The following is a 16,796-nucleotide window of genomic DNA, read 5'->3' as shown; positions in this document are numbered from 1 at the left end:
GTGTGTGTTTATGTCTATGGCTGATTTTGACACACTTCTTAATCCATTTTGGCCTGGTACTGAGAAAACATTTTTTACACAAAGATATTCACCATTTGCAAATAACTTTTATATTTCTGGCCACATTTATAAGTATACTGGAACCAAATATTCTTTATTCTTAAGCAATTTTTAATAAGTAAAGAAAATAAATTTTTAAATGTTTGCAGACTTAAACATAGAAGTCTTTTTTTTATATCATGAGCAAGTAAGACCCCACAAAACCCTCTTCAGAGGTCGACTCATTTCATGTGTGGATGAAGCCAAGACCAATACGAGATTCCTATTTTGGGAAAGCATTACAACTTATAGTTGAAGAAATCGAAGCCGTTTTTGAGTTAGCCTGGCCATTCTGAATATAGAACAGATATATCATTTGACAGCAGCAGTTAATTATACCTCTCAGACCAGCCTGGAACACCAAATCTGACAAGGTCTAGAAATGTAGAGGGCATGACCACAAATAAGGGTTACCAATAAATCGAATTAGTTCCTAAATCGAAGATGATAAAATCCCTCAAAATACTAAAGACAAACAGGCTGTCGATACCTGCTCAGGTGCTTCTAAGTGAAGGTCAAGGCTTTTCCTCTGCTTTCCAATCCCAGCTCCTACTGAAGGCCCCTGGAGGCCAGGGAGGCAGGGTAGGTGCAGCTGGTGCAAGCTTCTTGGTGCTGGCACATTTGAGGCAGCCTCTTTTATTATCTCTTGGCTCACTGCTATTTCTTCCATGACCCCATCACCCAGAAATGGAAACTATAACCTCTCTTTTTAGTATCTGTGGGGTCTGAAAACAATTAACCTTAGGCTGAAAATACTGTTCCACACAAACTGTGAAGTGAATTCAAGCAGAATAGGAACAGAGGAGGGCAGGCAGAGCCAAGGAGAAATCCGAACCTCCCCAGGCTAAGGTTTCTCCAATGGGAATGAGTTCTATAAACAGATACTAAGGGGAGGCCAGAAGGGCTACAAATCTGAAAAGCCAAAAAGAGTGATCATTACCAAATCCTACCTGTGCTAATACTGGGCTACTGGCTCAGGGGTTATGATAGCAACTTTCTCATTTGGAAGAGAAATCAAGAAACTGTTTTGAATCATCTTCCTCAGGTAATACAACTAATGTACAGAAAAATCCTATCAAATTATAGTATCTGTCCAAATCAATATAATCCATGTTAAAAACAAAATCAAAAAGGTTCCTTCCAAACTAGGGTGGTTTATCAAAATATACACATATATTGTGTATTTTTCCTTTGAGGATCATAGATGGAGAGCTAGAAGGAATTGGGAGGTCTTCTGTCAGTCGATCAAGAGATTTTTATTAAGCCCTTACGGTGATCAGATGTGCTGAGCTTTAGGTACATAAAGAGAAACAAAAACAGCTCCTGCCTTTCTTTTTATAGATAAGAAAAGTGAGCCTCAGTGAGATTAAATGATTTGCCACCATCACAGAAGCCAGCTCTATTGACACCAGGACACGTATTGCCTATTTACTATTGTTCTCCCCAACTGATGTTCTCTGAATTTGAATCCCAACTACAGATTTCATTTCTTCCTTCAAAGGGCTTATAAATGAGTATTACTGAACAATGAAACCCTCAGCAATTAAGGCTTATAGCATTTCCCAAAATAAAATCCATAAATTATTAACATTCTGAAAGTCACCGTCTCTTGGTAAAGTATTTCTCTTTTTTTACAGATTAATGGACATTCATTGTTTTTTCTTTAACTTCAAGTTTTTTTTTTTGACAAAGATGTTGCCAACTCTCCCACTCACTCCAGTATTCTTCTACTTAATAGTGGGGGGGGGCAGACTTCTCTTGTACTATTTTCACCTTCACCCTATGATTTCTGCTCTTCATACCTCTTTTTTGTTTTGTTTTGTTTTTTAGTTTTTTGCAAGGCAATGGGGTTAAGTGACTTGCCCAAGGCCACACAGCTAGGTAATTATTAAGTGTCTGAGGCTGGATTTGAACTCAGGTACTCCTGACTCTAGGGCTGGTGCCACCTAGCAGCCCCCTTCACACTTCTTAAAAAAAAAAAACAACTTGATAGGCAATATCATAATCTATTTTTTTGTTAGTACAAAAATGTTCATGTTGGTGAACAAATACAGAATAACAAATAATTATGGTGATAACTAGCATTTATATAGGAAATTAAGATTTGGAAAACACTTTATAGAGTTATCTCATTTTATCCTCATAACAGCTCTGAAGTGTTATTATTATTATTTTCATTTTACAACAAGTAATCACAACACCACAAGACTTATGTGAAAACTAAGTTTAGAGCAAGAGGAATGAACATGCCTGTGGAACCCAAAGAGTTTTCAGTCCTTATAGATGTTTGTATATTTACAACAGTACCACAAAGGGAGGAGAAAACAGGAAACGCTATGGTATGGGAGAGGAAAGGTGCAGTAATCCCTCTTGAAGGGGAGGAGCACCTTTTTTTTCCCTTGGGAACTGCTAACTAGACTGTGAAGCTAGGAGAGTCCTCTTATCTGCAAAGGACTCCAGCTGCACAAGTATTATCCTAGCCTAGCCCAGACTGGCCGGCACCTGCCGGGCCTCCCAAGGACACACAAGGAGTCCACCTTGTGGTATAATAACAAATTATGTCAGCTCAGGGGGAGCTTTGTCCTTGACACACTCCTGTGTACTCTGGGTCCAGTGTTTCTGAAAAATATAACTCGAAAAGACAAGTTCAGGGGACTTCTTAACAGGTTGGGACCCCCTGATGTCTAAGGCCAAATATGAATTCAGGTCTTCCTGACTGAAGGTTCAGCACTCAATCTGCTGTGCTACCTAGCAGCTTCCTGAAAGAAAAAATATTTAAAATAAAATGCATATGGGGATATAGCTGGATAGAATAAAATATGATAAGATAATAAGTCTCTAGGAGGCAGATAAGTGGGTGAGTTGGGCTTTTACATTGGTGTGAGGGTGAACAAGGAAGCAGAGTTCACAGACCTGAAATTATTTGGTCTGATACTATTTCTAAAACCCAACATTGTAAATAATTAAATAATTTTTAGAAAAGATGCTATAGCAAATCAAGGTTTGGAAAGCACTTTATAGATATTTTATCCTCTTAACAACCCCGGGAGGCATATATTTATTTGGTATCTTCATTTTACAAATGAGGAAATTGAGTCAGACTTGTCCAGAGTCAAACAGCTACCAAGTGGCTGAAGTTCGATTTGAACTTAAGTCTTCCTGACTTGAGGTCCAGCTGGAAAGATTAGGAAAGTCCTCCTCCAAGAAGTGGCTCTAGAATTGGGGTTTGAAGGAAGCTACAACAGTAAAAAAAAAAAGAGAAGGGGAGGACCCCATGAAGATGGGGTATCACATATGGGCAAGTTGGCCAGTTTGACTGGAATGTCAGAGTGCATCAGTGGGAGTAATGTGACAGGATGGAACAAATTTTGAAGGATTTTAAATGACCAAGGAGAATGGGGATTTATCTTTGAGGTAAGAAGTCCCTGGACCTTGTATTTCTGTAACTATTTTACTTAGCTGCATGTTATATACTTCATTATTAAGTACAGGTTAGCTATAGTTCAGGTCCTTGGTGAAATCTTACTCCATTCCAGCAGGAAAGAACTTCAAAACAGACTTTATCAGAGATTAAAGAAAATAGAATGAGTCCTAATTTTAGAAAATCCTTTCTCATTCTTTAATGCTATGGTATCAGCTGTGGAATATGCATTATTATTTTGTAGTATCATATTTAGCCTCTAAACACTAAGACTTATCCTGTCATGTCTATTTTTTCTTTATCATTTACTTTGATTTTTATCAATTATTCCAGTGACACATCATATTTTTCATATGATAATAGAACATAATTTTTGAACTGAAAATCACTTTATGGTTTTCCAGAAGAAATTAATTCATTTACTCTACTGGACTAAATAACTATCATTGCTCTGTGTATGTGTCATGTGTCTTAGCACTCAGGGTCAAATGACTTGTCCAGGGTCACAAATCTTGTACATGTCAAGTGTCTGAGATCTTATTTGAACTTAGGTCCTCTTGACTGCAGGTACTATTTACTATGCCACCTAGCTGCCCATTGCTTTCTTAACAAAGCCAAATTAGGGGCAGCTAGGTGGCGCAGTAGATAGAGCACCGACCCTGGAGTCAGGAGGACCTGAGTTCAAATTCGACCTTAGACACTTAATAATAATTGCCTAACTGTGTGACCTTGGGCAAGTCACTTAACCCCATTGCCATAAATAAAAAAAATTTTAATTTAAAATTAAAAAAACACACAAAGTCAAATCAAAGTAACATAGTAACATAGATTTAGGGTTGGAAGAAACTTTAAAATCAATCTAGTCCTCTCCCCTACTGAAATAGTTTTTATTTTCTGGGTCTCTCTGATATCAAGAGATGCTAAGTGATCCGGTTTCTAATTTTTTTTTTTAATAAAGAGCCTAGAGGAGAGTGGAGTCAATATGATGTGGGAGTACAATAAGCTTTCCACCAACTCCCAAACAGTTCTGGAATATGCACCAGGCCTGATCAGGAAATACAAGGGAAAAAAATCACAGTGAGTCATTTTTCTAGCCCAGGTCATGTAAGGAAGTAAGTCTGCCGCCAATGCAGATGGAATTTGGTCAGAAGGGTATGGAACATAATATTTCTGCCCTGAATATTGTGTAGCAAAGTAGAGAGAGGCTGAATAACCAGCATCAAAGGACCTAACTTGTTTACAAGGCAGGTACCGACCGGCACCCATGGCTCATTACCCAGATCTGGGTAATAGATTGAGGGTGGACTGAGGAGGGGATCTATACATAACCAAAAATCCCCGTGCTAAACTGTGAGGGAGGCAGACAAACTGGGAGCTTACAGCAGACAAGGAGCTGAACAAAGTCATGATGCCTCTTATTATCTCATCCATGTGGTAGTTTCATGAATAGGGACAGAGATCAGAAGTCAGAGAAAGATCTTGTGGGCCTTCTCCAGTCCCCCTTCTCTGCCCCCCATCCCTCCCTCTTTCTCTATCAAGACAAGTGGAATTAAGGATAATTCTCCTTTCCTAAGATGACTACCTAACCTCATGCTGTACCAGAGCTGTTTTCTCTTAGAAAGTTCTCATGGATAACTCAAGACCATCTTTTGGTTCAAATTTCAAGATAGTTCTATCAGATTCAAGAGGGAATGTTTGTCCCTTTGAACTACAAATTCCAAAATATTAATCAGGTCTCAAAGTCCTATTTCTATAAAAAATAATGTTTCCCTGTACACTGTTCCTGGTCCACCTTGACATTTTAGAATCTAAGTTAAAAATGATGGGAAGTTCACAAATATAAATACTAGCTCTTCAGCTACTGGTAGCCAAGAGCAACGAATGAGTTTGTTCTCTTCTTCAACAGAGTACAACAATGATGTCTGACAGCTTCACATTCTGCTGTGATAAATCAACTTGATGAATCTGAATTTCTAAGCACAATACAATTCATCTCCATGGGACCAGTAATTTCCTAAGAAAATAAATCCAAATAGAAAACAGACAAAGAAAATAAATGGTTTGTTTGACCTCAATACTTACACAGTCATAGAAGATAATAATTCTGAACTAGCACCTCAAGAGGACCCCACCCTGAAGCTCAGTCCCTACTGATGTTAGTCATCTACTGAACTCATTACTCAGTGATTAATATTCTTCTACCATGTCATACCCCCCCCAGTGATTTTCCATCTTATACATCTTTACTAAAACTCCAATCTCCATCCCCACCCCAAAACCTGCAATCCACTCAGAGCTACCCACCCTTTCCATTGTCTTCTCTTGAAGGCTTGCTCCAAAGATATCAAATTTGCTTTCATCTTAAATCTTTTCCTTTCCTTCTCTCTTCATCTTGTGGCTCTCTAAGACACCTGTCTTCTTTCTTTCTCTTGACACAGTCATGAGAACAGGTTACACTCACTCATTTTCTTGATTTATTGCCTGAAGTGGGGGAGTTGGGATACTTCTACCTACCTGTTGCCACTGCCTTGTACTTCCATCATTCAGTAACTTCTCTTTGAGGGGTCCATAATCTATAAATACCAGTCAATCAAAATTCTGGTAACTATTGTCCATCAGCCTGGAGGGCACTATCCTTCTGTCCTTAGCACGAAGTCTTTTGAGCCTGGTCTCATACTAGAGAACTTCAATATACATATTGATACTCCATCAAGCAATTAAACACTTCAATTTATTTATTTATTTCACTTCACCTACTCCTCTACTCCACATTAGTTACACACAGAAGGTCATAACCTTGATCTTGCTAACATCACCTTCACTTTCATCTGAACTGGTCAAAGAAGCAAAGAACATATGTAAATAGTTGGGTGTGGAAATATATTTCACTTGAACGCATTCCTCATTCACCATTTCTCCTTATAAAAATTGAGCATGAAACAGAGAAAGAAAAATATAAGAGAATAAAATGGAAGGATTTATACAATGAATATATAACTATGTAATGAGAACAGGATGAATTTATCTATAAAATTGAAAAGGCTAGCAGAATAGATTAGAAAGTAAAATCCAATGATATATTAGTTTCAAGAAACACATTTAAGACACAGAGATTCCCAGACTTAAAATAAGGGGTTAGAACAAAATCTAATATGCTTTGGCTGAACTAAGCAAAAAAGGCAACATGATCATGATCTAAAGCAAAGTAAAAATAGACTTAATTAGAAGAGATAAGCAGGGAAACTGGAAGATTACCATGAATAATTACTTAATATCAATATTAAACATATATGTATCAAATGGTAAAGCATCTAAATACTTAATGAAAAAGTTAAATGAGTTGTAAAGAGTAATAGACAGTAAAAACCATAATAGTGAAAGATCTCAGTGTAGCCCTTTCAGACCTAGACTATCTAACAAAAACAAAACAAAACAGAACAAATTAAGGACCAGAGCATATCATAAGTTGTATGGGATAAAACTGGTAATTACTGAATGTAAATAGAAAGTAAAAAAGAATATAAATAGAAATATTTTTCTTTTGTGTATAAAACCTTTATAAAAATTCACTATATATAAGGATAGAAAACCAAAAAATGTAGAAAAGCAAAAACAATGAAAAATATTTTACAGACTACAAAGGTCATAGAGGTTGTAAATTTAAAGGAAAGATTTGGATACAGATAGTACTCTTACTCTACAACTAAGGTTGATTCCACTGCAACATGTCCCAAAAATCAATCAGAAGCTTAGGAAATATTTGTTCCAGGCCATCAGCCCAACTTCCCTAATAAAATGTAAGCACATATTTTTAAGCTTTAAAAATTAAATCTAGAATATGAATGAGTTGTATAAGAAACTACTATGTATTTGACATGTTTATTTTCTTCAGTCATCAACTGAAAATTAATTGTTTGTGTGTAAACAATGAAACAGTGAACTATTTTCAGTAGTTCAAGTTTCTACTGAATTTCAATAATGGGCTGATATTGAAATTTTCTAAACTTCATCATTTTTGTTTGCACTTCCCCCTTTTTGAGTCTAGAGTTCAATATAACAGCAAAGTGCAGATGAAGTTTTCTGGTAATGATCCAAATAATTATATGGCTGGCTCAAAATTAAGTTTCACTGGCTAATCATTCAATATTCTTTTGGAGTCAGTTAATCCAAATAAGAAATATATATATATATATGTGTGTGTGTGTGTGTGTGTGTGTGTGTGTGTGTGTGTGTGTGTCTGTATCATATAGATACATATAAATTCTATAAAATGTGACTCAGTGTTTATATGTTTAGAAACCAAAAATGAAGAATATTAGATTCCAGATTGTAAAATGCATGACTTAGGAGCAGATTCAAGATGGCAGAGTGAAAAGAAGCATTTTTGCCTAGCTTAATCAGCACAGCTATTCAACAGTTAGCTGAAAAAAAGGTACCAAAATGAATTTTGATCAGGAGAGTCAAGATAACATCATAGTGAGTCACTGTCTAGCTTAGGGAAGCTTAGGGAAGCTTAGGAAGACAGACAGAGAAGTCTGCTGATGTTGGATTTGGGACTGGACACAGAAAGGTGGCAGCAAGGATGAGGAAAAGGAGCTGAGACTGATCACACAAGGGCATAAAGAGATCCTAAGGTGCCATCGGGCATCTTTGTCACTCATTTCCTATTTCCAGATCAAAATCCAGGGCAGAAAAGAGTGACAGAAAGTAAACTTGGGGGTCTGGCTGAATATTGAGCAAAGAACAAGTTCCAGAAAAGGAACTATGTGGTGCTGAGTCTACAGCATATCTGAAACTCAGTTCTAGCCTTTAATATAGCACATAAGCCTGTGGTAGAATAACCAGGCCAGGAACCCAGACCAAAAGGGAGCCAGTGGTTCTACTGTTCTGAATCTGCAGACCAACAATGGCTGAAACTCAATGACACACACAAACCAATATATCCAAGTGTGGGTCTGAACTTGCAGGGTTAAGGCTGGGAGAGTGACCGACACATTCCTCCCTGGACCGCACTGCTTAGGAAGCAGTAAAAACTTGCAGGCTCACAGACCGAGTGATAAAAGGTCCTAAAAGGTCAGAGGCTTAGACTAGACATCTCCCCTAGAAGTGAGCAGAGCCCAAAGTCAGGAGGATGACTGGAAAAATGAGCAAATAAAAAAAGAGCCACAGTGGGAATAGGGACATCAAGACAAACCAAGAAGAAAATGACCCCCCAAAAAACAGTAAGTAAAGCAGGGGGGGGGGAATGTGGTAGGTTGTAAGTCCAACAAGAATTTCCTAGAAAAGAAGGAAAATTTTTAAAAAGTAAATAGCAGCTTTAAGTTTTGAACCTAAAGGAATTCTTCTTCAAGAATAATATGGGATGGAAAGTAAACTTGAAAATGAGTCAGTAGAAATGGGTCTGAAATTCAACTCTGACACTTGCAACTGTGTAAATATATTCAAGTCACTGAACCTATTTGATCCTCAGTTCTCTTGTTTAAACAACAGAGACAATAAGACCTGTAGTATTCACATCACAGAAATAGTGTGAGGATCAAATGGGATAGTATTTGTAAATATCAGCTATTATTATTATAATATAGTGCTATTGTTGAGCTTTTTTGCAAGATTGATCCCTCTCTTAGTCCAGTATCACATGTCCTGGATAACATCCTTTATTTTACTTCTTATATTCAAGCACCATGGCAGCTTGATCTGTAGGGTCAGCTGGAATTGAGATTCTTCCGAGATCCAGGTGTTCTATGAATGGCAACTAAATTATATCACATTGGTTTTTTTTAAAAATGCTTTTTAGGGAGGTGACTAGGTGGCACAATGGATAGAGCACAGGTCCTGGAGTCAGGAGTACCTGAATTCAAATCCGACCTCAGGTACTTAATAGTTGCCTAGCTGTGTGACTTTGGGCAAGTCACCTAGCCCCATTGCCTTAAATTTAAAATAAAGGTTGTAAAAATGGCTTTTATATCAGTAACTACCTTGGGATCTCCTAAAACACAATGTAATTTAAAAAAAATGATTCCAGGGGCGGCTAGGTGACATAGTAGATAAAGCACCGGCCCTGGAGTCAGGAGTACCTGGGTTCAAATCCGGTCTCAGATACTTAATAATTACCTAGCTGTGTGGCCTTGGGCAAGCCACTTAACCCCATTTGCCTTGCAAAATCCTAAAAAAAAAAAAAAAAAAGATTCCCTCTAGCCCTCTTAGCATCCTCTAGCAGAATTCTAGTCCTAGTTCATTAAGCATCTGTGGCTACTCTCTGGATATATATCTCTATCTCTCACCTATCCATCATTCCATCTAGACTAATTGTGATGGACTGTTGATTCAGTTATAAGTAAAAATCTTATCAACATATTTTTTATATCTCTCTTATGGATAATTAATCTCTTTTCAATGACAATGGACTTCATTTAAGGGGAGGTGAGTTGCAGGGCTCAATAGAACTGGGATAATGTTATCTATAAGAAGGAACATTTGGTGACGTTCTTACGCCAGTCTGAAACTGATCTATTCCTTTCAGGGTTGACTGTATGGACCAGGATCTATACCAGGTCTTCATATATAGATGTCCCCACCTCTCTTCATGGAACCTGAAGGCCTCCTCCTTTTGGATATTCTACACTCTGAATGATACAGGACCTATTGCCTACTCTTTGGTTCAATTTATTGGTCACAAAGGCAATGAAACATGATAATCACAGGGGAATAAAACTTTACCATGACCAAAAAAGACATTTTTTAAAATAAGTAATAAGGAGTTGGCACACACTGCTTTATAATGTATAAGGTCTGATCCTCTTTTTTATATATATGAGGAAACAGGCAAAGTGTCACAGAAATCACAGATCTGGTTAGTAATAAAATGGAATCTGACAAAAACCTTTAAAGAACTGTTAGTATTACTGGCCTTTCCTCAATCCTCAGTCTCCTCACCTTCTCTGCAGTATTTGAAATTGTTAATCATTCTCTACTCCTTGATTCTCCTTCTTCTCTAGATTTTCAGGCACTACTTTCCTCTGATAGTTCTCTTCTTGGGTAAACTTTCATCCAAATCAAGTCCTCTAATTGTAGGAGTCCTCATTCTGGGCCTCATTCTAGGCCTTCTTCTCTTCTTCCTCTCTATTTATTCACTGGGTGACATAATCAGTTCCCATGGATTAAATTACAATTTCCCTGGCAATTAGTACCTATCTTACCCCAAATTCTGCTGACCTCCAATCGCACATCTCTAACAGTCTTTCAAACATCTTAAACTCAATATGCCCCAAACTAAATTCATCTTTCCTTTTAAATCTTCCTCCACTCTCATTTGTCCTATTACTGAAAGGAAAGCATCATTCTCCCAGGTCCTCACAAAGTTCAAGTCTCCTCCCCCCTCCCCCCAAGGCCCATCAATTTTTCCTTTGTAACATCTGTCCAGTATTCCCCCTTTACTCCTCTGAAAACAGGCCTTCCTTGCTTCAAGGTTCTTATGTGGGTCAGCCTGCCTCCAATCCATCGTCCATTCAGACACAAAAAGTGATTTTCCTAAAGCATAGGTCTGATTGTGTCACTCTATAACCCAATAAACTCCAGTGACTTCCTTTCATCTATATAAATTCTTTTATTTACATTCAAACCCCCTCATAATAGCCTAGACCTTGAGCCCAGTCCAATGATCCTGGCCTCCTTGTTGTTCCACAAACAAGATACTCCATTTCTCAGCTCTAGGTATTTTCTCTGGCTGTTCCTCCAAGCCTGGAATGCTTTCCCTCTTCATCTCATCTCTGCTTATTGACTTCTCTGATTTCTTTTAAGCACCCTCCCACCATTTTCCACAAAGATCCTTCCCCAATCCCTCTTAATTCTAGTGTCTTCCCTCTGTTAATTATTTCCTATTTAAGATGCATACAGTCTTTTGAATTTATTAGTTTCCTATTCCTCAGTTCATAATATTGTGAACTCTCTAAAGAAAGGAACTGTCTCTTACCTCTTTTAGGACAGTGCGCAGTCCATGATAAGCATTTAATAAATATTTATTCATTGATTGATTGATTATTATTTTTAACATTACTATTATTAGATTGTTAGTAGTTTATTATTAGGAGAAAAAATGGGCCATTCAAATGAAAGAAGCAAATATATCTCTCTTGGGTAGCTTCATGCCTGTTGTTGGGAACTGCTTGTTCTGATGGATAGTTGGGCCAGTCTTTGTGACTCTACCTTGAATTTCAGTCCTAGGAAGAAAGGTGCCATCCTCCAGAGAAGCTGTAGAGGGCAGCATTGCTTTGCAATTTGTTTGTATTGACCAGCCATCTCCCTAATTGGCTCATACAGATGTACTTTTGATGGCTTACTTTTTAGTGGGCTGGCTTACAATGCTAATATATGTATTGGGGAGGTGCCATGTTTAAGGTTTTTTATGTCACTTGAAAAATTCTAAAATTCTGCTTTCTAAATTTCCAGATAGTTTCCTATAAAATGTTAACCCCATTTGTAACACATTTCCTATCCTTTTGATTAAATTCAATAACCATTTGTTGAGAGAAAAGTATGGTCAAAGTGCTGTGTAAGATGCAAAGATAAATATGAATATTGATCTTTCAAGGCAATACCATGGCAGGAAAAATGTAAAAATTTAACAATAGATCTTATTGTTATAATCATCAAGCATCTCTGAACTACTATAAGGGGATTTAAATCTGAAGGACTCCATTGCTTTGATTTTACTGTTTTGAATTTTACCAGTAATTATCAATTTCCTTGCCCAGGCAATTAAGATAAATCAGTTTTTAGACTTCTCATCTTTTTGTTAACTGATTTACATTCATGTATAAGACTATGTTTGCATAGTATTACATCATAACTAAATGAAATGAGGATAGTTTATATCCTCAAATGTATAATAAGATAAAGATGGGATAAGGATGTAAAAGTTTTCATTTTTAGTGGAGAAAACTTTATTTTGAAAAATCAACAAGATTAGACTGTTTCTAGTTGAAAATTGAGACATGTTATTGACTTTCAAATGTTTTATATTGAGAAAATAAAGAACTCATGGTAACTATGCTTTAGAAGCTTAAATTTTCTGTAGTTAAACCAGTGGAAAAACAATTTTTAAAAAACCATGTAAAGATCATTTTCCTAACTGATAAATTTAAATTTTTATCCTGAAAATAATGGGAAACTACTGTATTACTTTCTGGTCCATTTGAATATCCATAGATGCCTAATTATACAAATGCCTAAATACATAGGCTTAAGATATGCTTTAGTTATTACCTTTAGGGACTGTCCATAAAGTCTTAAGTTGGATTGAGAATTTTGCTTATAGAATTTATTTAATTAGTCATTAAGAAACATCTAAATCATGATTGTTTTTAATAAAAGTATAAAGAGGAAATAAATGCTACTCATCTCCTTTATAAAAACAACTTAAACTATTTTATCTGGAGGTACATACATTATATGTACATACTCTAAGAAAGAAGAAGAGAAATATTTGTGGTCCTCAAGATGACCAGAAAGAGAGCTCCCTGCCAAACCATATAATAGATCAGGAAAGGTTCAATGACATTTTTAAAAGCATTAACTTGTCACTCTGGAAAACAAAGAATGATTCAATAAAATGCTATGATTATAATTAATATTTTTACAAATAATTTTAAAAAAGAAAAACAGAAAATTCAATAGCTTATCTGTACAAGATATAGGGGTAGTAAATATAGAATTTGATATTCTCTATTATTCACTCAATATCCTGAACAAAGATGTGCTGGTATCAAGACAATTCGTCATTTTTGTTCCTCGTTTCCTAACTCTCCTATTTTATTGAAGACACTACCATTCTACCAGTCACCTGATCTCAAAATCCAAAAAACATTGACTTCTCATTGTTTCTCACCCTAGTCATCCCTTATCAAGTGTGTTGTCAAATTCTGATGAATTGCTTTCACATCATTCTTCTCTCCTTTTACACAGACCCCATCCTGGTCTATTGCAATATCCTATTGGTTGGACCCTCTGCCTCAGTGTCTCCCTATACCAATTCACCCTCTGGAGATTCAGCTACCAAAGTGATTTTCCTAAAATTGAGATCCGATCATGTCATCTCCTTCAAAACAAACACACACACACACACACACACACACACACACACACACACACACACACACAACAATGATTCCTATCACCTCCAGGACAAACTAGTCCCTTCTTACCTTTCTGGTCTGTTGACTCTGATATACCACGTTTTGAAAACATGAATATGTTCTGATGCTATTGATATATTAGGAAACAATTAGAGCATAACTTGAATTTGAGATTTGGACATTTTTAATTTTATCCTCCAGAAATAGCTAGGATGAAGAAAATTGTACCACTTCATAATATCTCACACGTGACAATCTTTTTGACACATTTCAACAAACAAAATTCAAGTCTTTTTTTTCAAGGTAAAGAGTTACCTAATTGTCAATAATTAGATATTGTTATAAGAAAAAAAGTGAAGTTGGGAGGTTATCACATCATATTTTTTTCTTTATATTCAAAGAGAAAAGCGCAAATGACTTTTCACTGGTTAGGTCAGGTAGTTCCCCTGCCCACCTAATGTTTGGCATCCATTTTTCTCTATACTATGTACATAACAATCCAACTAAGTTAATACAAAAAAATTCTCCTTCAGAGGGCTAGAAGTTACCTCTCAAAGTCACTGAAAGAGGAAAATTAGCTCCTCTTGGACTCCTCACTATGTCTTTGTCAATCTACTTGCACTGAGAGAAGTTAAAATTTTTTAAATTGATAAAAAACAGTCTTTCATTTTTTCAAAGTCATTTCACAGAATATCACCATATAGATATTTTCCTGAATGTAATTCATTTTGGCATTTAAAAAAAATCACTATTTTCCTCTCTTTCTTATATCTTCTGACAGTTTCAGAAAGGAAGAAAAACTTTCTCTTCTTGTCACATTTCTGGGAAATAACCAACTTCTACAGAAACTTTTGATTTAGATTCTGGATAAACTCCTCTGCTCATATAGGATTTATGGATATCAAAGTGGATTCTACTCTATAGGAAACTCTCTAACAAGATGGCCCTAAAGCAGGTCTCGGACCCCTCAAATGGAAGGTGGAGGAAGTGTCTCCACTGCTTGGGAGTGAGCCAGGGCTGAATTATTCACCTGCAAGTGCACACCTATCACCATGTATTTATTAGTGGGTCCACTGCACATTGCAGCCATTAATAGGATGGCTGAATTCCTGCCCCCGGCTGAATCTCTTCCACTTCTGTTGATAGAAAAGAACCACAAAGCAGAGCTAGGAGATATTACCCAGTGGACAGAAACAGATTACCATCATGGGCAGGCACACAGCCCAGGTGTTGGGGAGTTCATGCCTCAGAGAACCAGGGAGATAGTGTAAAGGCAGGCCAATGGGCAGTCAGTCTGGAGTCTTTCTTCTGGTCTCAAGGTGAAGAAAAACAAACAGCCAGCAGACTAAGTCAGCTGGAATGTGATCTCTAATTTGCCCTTTATCTTTCCAAAGCATTAAAGTCTTCAAACAAAGAGCAACAGCAGCTGCAGGCCTCCCTTACTCCTTTTAAGCCCTGAGGGGAACAGACTGGCTGGGAGACAGAAAGTGCCTAGGGAGGGATAATACAAACTTTTAAAGGCACTTCACTAGAGGGGGTGAAATGGGAATTTTTTATTTCCTTTTATTATTTGGGACTCAGGACCATTCCTCCTGCAATTTTGGGTTAGCTAAAAGGCTGTTTTAATAATAATTTAACCTATGGAAATGAATTTAACCTGACTAAAATATGACCCAGGAGACTGAAGACCTTAAACATATTTTAGAGCAGAAGATAGAGGAAGAATCTCAACTGTCTTTGACTCTTAGGCCACATGTAAATCATCCTTCTCAATCAGCTCATTTGAGAACTCTCTAAGTGTAGTTTAATCTATAACGGGGGTTTACCTAGAGACTGTCTTTCCATGGGGGATGGATGCAATAATGACTTGTTTAACTCAAGTGTTCAACTTTTATGACACTAAAGGAAGTGTGGGGTTATGGGATTAGGTACACGATTGTAAAATGGAAATAAAGTATTTTGTCAATTTCTCTGGTGTAATTTTGATGTAATTTTTTTTTTCCTATAATAGAACCTGTAAGAATTCTAATCAGGGAGAACTTGCAAGAATTCTAATCAGAGAACAGGGTCTCTCTGGAGCTTAAACCCATGTTTGAGCATAAGATTAAAATCTAAGGTTTTACCTCAAAAATGTTGGCACGGTGATAAATAGATCTTTGGCAACAGTTACCACCACAAGAACTTAGAGAGGAGGATTTCTCTGATAATAAATTTGGTGGCCACGAAGGGACAGGCAGTTCTCTGATGTGTACAAAACTATATTTCTGCTCAAAGGTTGATTTTCTTGGAGTGTGACCTCCTTTAGACTTTGAAATGAATACTAGTCCTGTCCTCCTGGTACTTCAATCCAGGAAAGAATTCATCCACTTCTTTTGATGAGATTTTGGTACAATTTAATAGAATGGTCTCCAGGAAGGTTTAAGGGTTTTTTTTTTTGGGGGGGGGGAGCCCTTACCACCTTTGCTGAAAACACTATAAATATCCTGATCTCTCTCTGCTCATAGTTGTCATCTTTATCAACTGGCTTCCACCTATGGGTATATGGTAAATCCTGGAAAACAAAACATCATGTCTAATCTATAATTTCTATCATTTTATTTTAACTCTATGATTTTTAAGGTTTACAGTCTGAAGGGTATATTCACTTTGGAAAAAATTTGAAGGGGAAAACTCAGGAACGTCATAAAGACTGTGGTTCAAAAAAAAAAACCACAGAAAAAGAAGTTTGTCTTCATGTATGTCCTGTGCTGTGTGTACCTTGTTCTGGTCCTCCTGACCACCATCTCCCCTTTCTTCCCTCTAATCAGTGTAGTAAGGTTCTAAATAGCCTGTATAAAGGAGCAATGGCAGGAAGTAAAATTGAGTCTTTCTATTCCAGTGGTTATATTGATTCAAGTCATGGAATTAGTGAGGAAGAAGCAAAGACCACTTCCCTTTAAATTCTGGGGCTGGACTAAAGGTAATGAAAACCTTATAAAATCTCTTTTGGGGTATTTGAAGCAGAGTTGACCATGAGTTCCAACAAACGTTTGTGAGGTTTATGGATTTTTCTTTCTTCCTTCTGGCAAGGCAGCATTCTATAAGGAATATTATAGTGCTAGAGATGAAATTTAAAAAATCCTAGGTTCAAGTCTTGCCTCTGA

The 16,796-nt window shown here is 36.9% G+C and overlaps 1 protein-coding gene across 4 annotated transcripts in view; it reads right to left on the bottom strand.

Annotated features, from left to right (window-relative positions):
• Positions 1–16,796, bottom strand: part of ARHGAP24 (Rho GTPase activating protein 24) — a 103,494-nt gene that overhangs the window by 55,493 nt on the left and 31,205 nt on the right. Inside the window, exon 1 of one of the 4 annotated variants that reach the window (XM_074228591.1) lies at positions 590–12,523. The exons of the other annotated variants lie outside the window; for them this stretch is intronic. The gene's annotated coding sequence lies outside the window, so the exon portion shown is untranslated. Of the gene's footprint in view, positions 1–589; positions 12,524–16,796 lie in introns of those variants that run through there. 4 annotated transcript variants of the gene reach the window in all.

The sequence above is a fragment of the Macrotis lagotis genome, chromosome 3 (assembly GCF_037893015.1).
Source record: "Macrotis lagotis isolate mMagLag1 chromosome 3, bilby.v1.9.chrom.fasta, whole genome shotgun sequence".
NCBI lineage: Eukaryota > Metazoa > Chordata > Mammalia > Peramelemorphia > Peramelidae > Macrotis > Macrotis lagotis.
The sequence above is the reverse complement of the archived record's forward strand: the minus strand, read 5'-3'. Positions and strand labels throughout refer to the sequence as shown.